Raw genomic sequence first — 10,692 nt, forward strand, 5'->3', positions numbered from 1 at the left:
AGGTGTTAGGAAAGTGGTCAATCGGTATACAAATTACAACAATAAGGAAACACCTTATTCACAAACGGAATAAGGTTATTGAATCTTCATTCCACGAGCTCCCTTTGAATTCTTATTGACGGGTAGATTATCAAAATTATTGCATGACCGTTGGGTATGATTGCGATTTTTTTACTGGAAGTTGTAGTATGGGGTGTCTACTTCAAGAATCCGATGGGTGCCACATTGGCACCATTGGGCATTTTTTTTAATTGACGTCATAGGCCACGCCCACTTTTTCATATACCTCTTAATTATGAATTTCAATATTTAAGGAATAAACATGTCATGTTTGGTATCAAATAAAAGCTAATGATAAATCCAATGTAAATTTATCGATCAATTGGCAATTAAATCACGCATAGGTCAGCTAAAGGTCATTAAAGGTCAAATTGCCTTACAAATGTAAGTAATACATATAATGTGGAACATATCTTGTTTTAAACACATAAAAGTTGGATATTATGTGAATTTGTTGGCAAAGGTTAAGCTGAGGGTGTGCATATTAAGAATCCGGCCGGTGCTACTTTGGCATCTCGATGAATTTTATTTTTGTGACGTCATAAACCACACCAGCTTTCTTACATTCCTTTTAAATATATAGCGGTATAAACATATCATGTTTAATATTGTATTAAATAAAATTCAGAATGAAATCCACATATATGAATCACTATATAGGCATATAGAACGTTTTTCCATGGCAATCAAAGGTCATTTTAAGGTAATAAAAGGTCAAACAGGGTCACACATTTAATCAATGCATCATATAATGTGGAATAGCTCATGTTTGGTTGAGGGTATATATTAAGGATGTGATGGGTTCTACCTCCTCACCCTTTTGCATTTTCCCTTTTCTGACGTCACGAACCACGCCCACCTTTCACATAAGCCTGTCAGTAATTATGACAGAATGTGACACATAACAAAATGACTTCTACAACACAAATTCACATTTTTAGACAAGTATCCAATTAGCCCGGGGGGGGGGGGGGGCATGCACTCGACCAAAACATTGGTGGGGGTGTGCCGCGGGCGAGACAAAAAACGGGGGCCTTGGAGCGGGCTTATTGTAAAAAGGAGGGTCCTCGGAACGGGCTTCGGAACTACAAATGTTTGTGAAAACGGGGGTCCTTGGAACGGATCGCCAGAGTGTAAGTGCGTATGCATCCCTATGGAATGGTCATGCGTGCATGATGCAGCTAGGGCGGCCTCCGCCGGGTGCGCTCGCGCAGAGCTGAGGCCGCGTCGGACAGAGCTCTGCGGCCGCTTTTCACCAAAATTGCAGCTCATTGTAGCAGATCAATGCGATCGGAACGGCGAAACGAAAAATATGCGAAGCTTTGGAACGGGTTTTTTCTTCTTTTTTTTCGATAAGAAGACAATGCTATGCTTTGGAGCGGCTTTCTTTATTATTTTTCTCAATAAGACAAAAATGCTATGCCTTGGAACGGAAATTTGAGTGTAAAAATGGGGGTCCCCTCCGCGGCACATACCCACTATGCATTATAAACTGAGTGCCCCCCCCCCCCTCCCCCGGGTCAATTAGACATATTTTACATTTTACATCATCCTAACTTTACTACATTTTGTTTTATCTTCCAGACTGATTTTCCCCCTCTTTAGTCTCAACTGCATGTTCAGTTTCCCTTGTTTTTAGAATGACACAATGTTATTTACATACGATACACGATAAGTGGCAAATGCTTAGCCTAGAGCATGGTACGTGGCCCCGATTTAAATCCACATGGAACAAGTTCTGATAATTCCTTGGGAGTACAGGAGAGACCTCCTAACCTATACTTCCCATCCATACATGGGAGGCAAGTTGCAGGGGAGTCATTTTGATCAGTTGCTCTCCAGATATAGCTCTTGACGAAGAGCATGCTACTTTGGTAATCATGCTCTTTTGCTGACTTGTCAGTTGGGGGTAGGCTCATGATCTTTGAAGGATCTGTCTTCTTGCTAAATAATGTGAAGTAGTGCTAAGTAATTTTAGAAAGACTATATTTTGTTATATAAGTTGAGATGAAAAGTATAAATATTACACCTTTAATTGATCCAGTGCACTTCTTCTGCATCATATTCTATAGATTAAGAACTTATTCGAGCAGCAAGTTTAGAGTGGGAAACTTTCCCTTGCCAAATTGACACAGTGTGGTATCACAACCTGATAGGGAATTATCTGTGCAAAGCTAGCTTTTTTTCTACAAACTGCAATGCCATACCTTTAATGTCAATTACTTTTCCATCAGTATGCAAAAGACTTGTAAACCCAAAATGAGAACACTGGTGGAACAGAAATGTCAGTGTCGTCAGAGAAAAATTATATAAGCTTCCACTGCCATTACATCTTCCGAAGATAGCTTATATTACATGGAACAGTTCATTTGGCCTACCCGTACTTGTCCATGACACAGTGGTTGTTCCCAATGAATTAAAAGAACTTCCTTGTCGATACAAGTCAGTGTCACCCTGTTCTATAGCTTTTAAGGATTAATGCAGTTGCTGGTCGGCCGTCGAATCATACTATTTCATAGTTCATACTGCAAGTGTGAATCGAAGTAACACAGCTCTGGCAGAGGCATGCATTTGAGATTGTTGGTGAAGGGGAATCTTATGAGCATCTGGTCGAAGATGTATGGTACAGAAGGTAGTTGTGAGAGGAATATAACAGGACATGGTGTAAAATGTTAAATTGGTGTAGATTATTTGGAATCACATGAAATGATTTGATACAAAATGATACGTTTGTTTAAAGTCCTGTTTAACTCGCGCGATCATCAACATTTCGTGCGTGTAAATGACCCAAATGTCACCTTTACGTGTTCTTCTTTTTTTTCTAACCTTTAAATGCACATTCCATTTTCCATAAGCTTTAATTTGATATCAAACATGATATTTTTATTTTGTACACTAGATAAGTCATAATTAAGAGGTTGACCTATGTGAAAAGAATGGCGTGGTTTATAATGTTAGAAAATGATGTTGCCCTAGATTGCCAAAGTACCTTCGTCAGATTCTTAATCTGCACATCCTCAACATAACTTTCTTTCAACATTACCTACATAAATAATGCCCAACTTTTTTTTTGTATTCCAAACATGATTTATATTCTACATTGTTGCATTACTTACATTTGTGACCAACTTTGACCTTTTATGACCTAGTTAGACGACCTTTAATAGCCCTGGACACGTTCTAAATACGTAGCGATTCATATTAGGATCCTATGTGGATTTTATTTTGCATTTTATTTGCTGTGATTTCAAACATATGTTTATTACGGTAAATAGAAAAGTCACATTTAAGAGGAATGTAACTGAAAGTTGGTGTTGTTTATGACGTCAGAAAAATAAAATTTATCAAGATACCAAGGTAGCATCCATCGGATTCTTAATATGCACACTCTCAAACTTAACCATTGCAAAAAATACATATAACACCTAACTTATTTGTATTTTTAGCATGGTATGTTCCTCATCATATGTCTTACTCACATTATTATGTAAGGCAATTTGACCTTCTATGAACCTAAATGACCTTTAACTTACCTATGCTTGATTCACATGCCCTGTAATCCAAATGTTTGCATTTGATTTTTCATTAGCTTAAATTTGATACTAAACATGACATGTTAATTCCGTAAAATATGAAAATCATATTTAAGAGGTATGTGAAAAAGTGGGCGTGGCTTATGACGTCAATAAAAAAAAAATGCCCAGGGGTGCCCAAGTGGCACCCGTCGGATTCTTGGAGTAGACACCCTATACTACAACTTCCAGCAAAAAAATTGCAGTCATACCCAACTTGACGGTTATGTTGGGTTCTACTTGACTATTAGCAGGAGAGCATCAAGGGGATCAAGCCAGACGCGGTCGCTTATAGGTGGTGCAAAAAAAAAAAAAAAAAAAACAGACAGGAGAAAAGGAATGTGAGGAAAATGAAATGAAGTAGCAAAAAGTAAATAAAGCCAAGGAAAAGTGAAACTTTTCATAGGTCACAGTAGCCTATCTGATATGCGCCGGGCTATAGTGGGCAAGTTACTGGTCGCGCGAAGCAGACTGACGGGCGAGGGCGAAGCCCGAGCCCTCGCCCGTCAGTTGTTGCCCACTAGCCCGACGCATATCGGATAGGCTAAGGTCACAGCGAGTTCAGCTATGACAATTATCTCCTTTATCAGAATTTTTTTTTCTTCATCGCTTCCTTTTGAGTAAAAAAAAAGTGAAATGATTGAAATGATATCCCATCGTTTACCAGAATATATATATATATATATATGTATATACACATACATATATATATATATATATATATATATATATATATATATATATATATATATATATATATTGTAAAGAAATGGATGAAGAGAACAATGGAAGGCGTAGCTTAAATCAAGGTTCCCCAGAGCTATCTACCCTTTGGAAAAAATGGTGATGCCGAAAATTGTCCCTGCCGGGAATCGAACCCGGGCCCCCAGCTTTGAACGCCGGTGCCTTAACCGCTAGACCACAGAGACGGGTTAGTGGCTGTGGCGACCCCGATCCAACTGACAGTCAGATAGACAGATTTTCGGTACTTTACCAATTATAATTTCCTTTGTCGGGTGAAGGTGGGTTTCGAACAATGACAAGCCGCCATGCTTCAGCTGGATCAAAGCTGTTGCTTTGATACAGTACACGTATGGGAGAAAGTATACAAATGTGTAAAGTTATACATGTACAACAGCTTTGGCAACTCTTTGAGACACAGAGACTCTGTGGTCTAGCGGTTAAGGCACCGGCGTTCAAAGCTGGGGGCCCGGGTTCGATTCCCGGCAGGGACATTTTTTCGGCATCACCAATTTTTCCAAATGGTAGATAGCTCTGGGGAACCTTGATTTAAGCTACGCCTTCCATTGTTCTCTTCATCCATTTGTTTACAATATTTAAAAATAAAAGAGTTGCCAAAGCTGTTGTACATGTATAACTTTACACATTTGTATACTTTCTCCCATACGTGTACTGTATCAAAGCAACAGCTTTGATCCAGCTGAAGCATGGCGGCTTGTAATTGTTCGAAACCCACCTTCACCCGACAAAGGAAATTATAATTGGTAAAGTGCCGAAAATCTGTCTATCTGACGGTCAATTGGATCGGGGTCGCCTTAGCCACTAACCCGTCTCTGTGGTCTAGCGGTTAAGGCACCGGCGTTCAAAGCTGGGGGCCCGGGTTCGATTCCCGGCAGGGACATTTTTTCGGCATCACCAATTTTTCCAAAGGGTAGATAGCTCTGGGGAACCTTGATTTAAGCCACGCCTTCCATTGTTCTCTTCATCCATTTCTTTACAATATTTAAAAATAAAAGAGTTGCCAAAGCTGTTGTACATGTATAACTTTACACACACACATATATATATATATATATATATATATATATATATATATATATATATATACAGTTATATATACATATATATATATAAATATATAAATATATATATATACATATATATATATATATATATTACCTCACTTAAATTTTCTTTTGGTCTCCTAAAAGCTTTCTTAATTCAGGTCGAAATAAAGGTTACACTTCGTAATTCCGAAGGTTCGTAATTCCGAAGGTTCTTTATTCCGAAAGTTCGTAACTCCGAAACACGTAAATTGCCTATACCTCGATGTTCGTTAATCCGAATACGGAAAAGGGTTCGTTAATCCGAACATTTGTGGCGTTATTCCGAAGGTTCGTTATTCTGAAGGTTCGATAATCCGAAAACGAAATAAGGTTCGTTGTTCCGAAGGTTCGTTAGTCCGAAAACGAAATAAGGTTAGTTAATCATTTAGTTTTCGGACTAACGAACCTTCGGAATTACGAACCTCATTTCTTTTTCGGATTAACGAACCTTCGGAATTACGAACCTCACTTCGTTTTCGGACTAACGAACCTTCGGAATTACGAACCTCATTTCGTTTTCGGACTAACGAACCTTCGGAAATACGAACCTTCGGAATAACGAACCTTCGGAATATCCGAACATTCGGAATAACGAAGCTTCGGAATAACGAATGTATGCGGAATTAAAGTTGTTAAATGTTAAAAATCTTAACGCCGTCAGACGTGTCAGTTCAGGGTACTAGATTAGAAAGAAAGGAAAGTTCGGTAACTGAAAAAAAAAATTATAATTCAGTAGAAAATGCTGAACGAAAAATCTAAAATGACTTTCCCTCACAAGTTAGTGTCGTAATCAACGGTAATTCCACGTGGTGTGACCACGTCGGTAGTGGCCAGTTTAATCCGGTTTCCACCAGCTAGATCACTCCGCTCTATCTTAGGTTCGACTCCAGCATCTGTCCAGAACAGAAAGCTGATCAACGAAAGACAAAATATTAAGGATATAAATGTTAGATATATGAACAAATCTACTAGAAATAAAGCAGAGAGAGTTTGGAAGTGTAAATAGAATAATCGCCATTATTAAGAGACTACTAAAAGATGGACAACCAGTCACAATGGAGTAATGTTTAAGCATTTATTCAACATACTCACGCAACGCAATCTGTCGGTGTACCGGCGGATCCTGCGCCTGGCAGATACTGTTCTAGGCACCAAATCCGCCGGCGGATCGTGTTCTACTCCGGCGGATTCAGTACCAAAAAAGGCCACTCTCTTCGGAAGATATCGTTCTTGCGCTATCGCGATATCCTTCATTCACATACGTCACGTGGTACGAAAAAACTACTTAGTAGTCAAAAGCGGTAGATTTCATCAATTAAAACTTGCAGAAAAGGATATTTATGATATCTCTAGGCTATGTGATAGAAGTGAAGAAATAAAATGCGTAATCTGAAAGGGGAAAATAAGCCATTTTCTTGTTACAACTCTATGGAATTACACCACTTCTAACACTACATGACGTCACGGTCTCGGTGCGAGGCCGGTGAAAGCATTTACAATTAAGAAAGTATATTTTCGAAACCTGATAATTTGAGTTATTCTTAAGCAAAAATATTCAGCTGTAAGAGATGACTGCATAAAACTTGCATTCCTGCTTTTAGTTTAAATTAATTACTTTCGATTTGTCTGATTTGTCTATTAAACTTTGGGGTCTGGTCTGGGTCTTTAAATAGTCCACATTTAGTCTTGTCTGCTGCACTATTTACCCAAGGTATGATAATAATGCTTGTAATCAAATAACATGCACTTGTTAATTTATTTGATACCTATTAATTTATTGCAGTATGAAAATCCTTCTTATCACAATTTTAGGGATAAATTGGGCACAATATGCATCAATTATGATTAATGCATAGTATTAAATAAAGGCAAAAAATTGAATTTTCGATAATTAAAATTGTGTAATAAGCTTTCTAAAGGGATGTATAAATAATGATCACTGTAAAATGAAATTCTTGATTTACGAAATTCCAATTAATTACTATTATTTCCTTCACATTTTCTCGTATATTTTTTTTATTTTCTCTCCCTCAACCTTTTCTCTCCTTTTTGGTACTATATTACCCACGCGTATATATACGCCCCAGCCATATATTCATAATGTGCCAGAAAGGTTAGGAAACTGGAAAAGAGGCAAAGGGGGCGAAATGAGCAGGGACAGAAAGAGAAAGGCAAAAAAAAATAAAGAGCTGAAAACCAGGATGGGGTGAAGATGTAAAGGAGAAATTATATTTTACTAAAGATCCCATAATTGATCTTAAAATTAGATGACTGAGAGTTAAATTAGTGAGCACCAAACAGTACGTGGCGTATTTAACTTTTGTCAGGGTGAACTTCCGGTCCCCTTTAATTAATTCAGATTATATTCCTTAACATTGAAAAAAAAAAATTAGAAATACATGAAAAAAAAAAATAGGCTTACAATAAACTACATAAGAAATTGATCACGTTTTGACATTCTTTTTTTATGTTTGTTAGAAATATCAAATTTATGTTATCACCAAAATTAGCATTCTACAAACAATAATATGAGGTAACAGCAAAACATATTTTCATACAATGATTTGCATCATTTATTTTGAAATATGAAGTTTTAACTTGTTGAAATTTTTCTAAACATTTGTAGTTTCAAAAACCTATAGGCCTATATGGGGTGCAAATTTTTGCCAAACAGTCTGGCAAACTGACACTAAACATTGTGTGAAAAAGCACAGTTCAAGAGATCGATGCATACTGCGGACTGAAAATAGTATAAAAATTCACAAAACAAAATGATGAAAATTTAATCAAAATCTTATAATTATAAATAGCATAGTTTTGGCGCATGTGCCAGGTCTATGTAATACATGAAATATCGAGACATTATTTCTCCTATTAATCCTCATCCCCACCGAGCCCTTTGTCAAAAGCTGTAGGATCCGTCCCTGAATAAAAATTCACTAACTGAGGGGACGAAAATCCCCCCCCCCCCCCATTTGCGATCGTCATTGCCACAGCCGCGCATGCGTGCGCTGCCGAGGTTGTCTGTCCAAATCCCGGTCCAAATCAATATTACGCGTAGTCAATGGAACTAAATCCGCCGAGGAACCAAATCTGCAAACATCATGCCGCGTCACACCCGGCGGATATGGTTCCGATTAAAAACGATATCGGCCATTTAGAACCATATCTGCCGGCGGATACGGTATCCGCCGGTGGAACCAAATCCGCCGCTACACCGGCCGGAAGGGGCGAATACCCCGATTAACCGCAAGTGGGCGGCATACAACATAACGCCATGGCGCAACCACTTTTTCTTCCTTCCTTCTTTTTCCATATAAGAATAAAACCCTAAGCAACATAATCTAATTCAATACACATTTATTTAAAAAAAAAGGGGTGCAAAACAATCTAACCTGCTAAGTCATTATCCTAAACTATATAAGCACACTGGTTTATGGAAGTTGCAACTGACAGTAAGTAATATGTTAGTCAACAACAACTATGCTCGATAAAAGTTTTCAAAAGGGGAAGGCACCTAAGTACTTTGTGACAAATGTAACTCATAATACATAGTAAATGATCTAGGCTAATAGAAGTAAGTCACCACTGAAATCAATTACACAGAAAACACTATATAACAAGGAAATAGTCATAAAAAAGTCATTAAACTACAAAATCTATCTGAAATCATGTGTATCCATATCAAACTCACAGCCTGACATGTAGCATCAGGGTCCAGATGTCGGATGGGCTGGTCCACGGACAAGCTGTCTGCACCAAGTGATTGAGTTGGTGCAGATCTTTCGCTGTCAAAAGAGCAAGATGAGACAGTTGCGCGGACGCTGAGCGGCACCGGAGGCGATCTGTCTAACTTAGCGGAAACGAGTGCAACACAGTTTTTACTGTCTGCGCATGCGGTACGCTCGGGACCATAGGTATACGAGGGTCCATCACCGAGTATGATACAGTGTCTTGCAGGACGGATAGTGATATCGTGACGTGCAATGAACGGAATGCCAGCGTGTATTGTTACATATGAGGAGTCTATAACAAAGCCTTCAAAGAGAAAGACCTGGTATTCTCTTGTGAAAGTGAGTGATGTGGTCCCAACAATGTTACCAGGAAAGGACGGATTTTGTGTAACAGAACAAGATGTGTCTATAACACCTCCAAGCTTTCTGACAAGTGATTAGATTCATTGAAGAACCACTAACAAGGTATATTCGGACACACTTTGAGCCATGAAAAACATCAACATGTGGAGACGTAGCCTTACTAGGTAACTCGGAGACTCTGGCCACTGGAGACTGTGGCGGAAGATCGCGAACCCTGTTGTGGACATCATCTGACTCTGATGAGCCACTCGCATCACTGCAGAAATCTTATCCTTGAATCTGTGGTGACCTGCTTAACTCATGTAGGTCCTCGAAGCAACCAAAAGTACCAGGCAGGGGTTCCAAAGAAACCCTAGCAGTCAAGTTTACACTTGAACCTAAAGGACTACCAAGATCGTAACAATCTTCAATAATGTCATCATCCGATAAGTCACTATCAGAGTCAAACTCAGAATACATGAGATCATGATCAAGACTATCATGATAAGTACTAGAGCTACGTGATTGGTCTGAACAGTAGCGTTTCGACATTGCCCGGCGAGCACATGCAATCACTCTTTGTTCATGCTCCGGCAGAAACGGACAATCGCTATTGGAAATCAGAACGACTAGCTGAAAGGCATTAGGGGCAACACATATGGCTAATTCTATCATCACATTCATAGTCAGGTTTACTAGAGCCCAAAGTACTTGCTGCACTACTAGAAGTAAAAGATCCATGTGAACTAACACTAGTTATGGTAGCGTGCATAGCCCTTATTGTCTGGTGATTAAATTGGTATGGATCCCCGATTAGATTGTCACCAAAATCATCATACAAATCATCATCATTACCACCGATATTTGACTCACTCTCGGTCACATATCCATTCATCTCATTTCCATTGATTTGAATTGAGTCAAACTCTACATCAAATTTATCAGGGCTGCAAGCTTTTGGTCTACTTGAACTGACACGGTTAGATATGGTAGCATGCATGACCCTTACCTTCTGGGGATGAGGTTGGTATGGAGCCCCCATTAAACTACTATCATCAAAATCATAATACAAATCCTCATAATAATATGAGGTAACAGCAAAACATATTTTCATACAATGATTTGCATCATTTATTT

This window comes from Lytechinus pictus, chromosome 3, assembly GCF_037042905.1.
Source record: "Lytechinus pictus isolate F3 Inbred chromosome 3, Lp3.0, whole genome shotgun sequence".
Classification (NCBI taxonomy): domain Eukaryota; kingdom Metazoa; phylum Echinodermata; class Echinoidea; order Temnopleuroida; family Toxopneustidae; genus Lytechinus; species Lytechinus pictus.